This window comes from Geospiza fortis, unplaced genomic scaffold (assembly GCF_000277835.1).
Source record: "Geospiza fortis unplaced genomic scaffold, GeoFor_1.0 scaffold27, whole genome shotgun sequence".
NCBI classification, from domain to species: domain Eukaryota; kingdom Metazoa; phylum Chordata; class Aves; order Passeriformes; family Thraupidae; genus Geospiza; species Geospiza fortis.
The window spans coordinates 1-396 of NW_005054329.1; positions in this window are offsets into that span (position 1 = coordinate 1).

The window sequence follows — 396 nt, forward strand, 5'->3', positions numbered from 1 at the left end:
GAGACAGAAATGAGGACAGAGAGAAAACACAGAGAAAGACAGAGAAGAGGACAGTGCCAGCTCTGGCTGGTTTCGTAGTGCCCATGGATTCCTACAATCTGCCGTCAGGAACCGGGCCAGGGGACTTTTCTTTCCCAGGGAAAAGGATGGTGTTTCTGTTTGGGGGCCTGTGGCCCAGAGTGACCGGCTGCCTCCTGAAAATCCGCGATATGCAGGATTCCTCTAAGACCCAAGCTGGGTGCCATCTCGGGCTGGTTTCATAGTGCCAATGGAGTCCTACAATCTGCCATCAGGAACCGGGGCTGGTGAATTTTGTTTCCCAGGGAAACAGCCGGTGTTTCTGTTTGGGGGCCTGTGGCCCAGAGTGGCCGGCTGGCTCCCGGAAAACCGCGATAA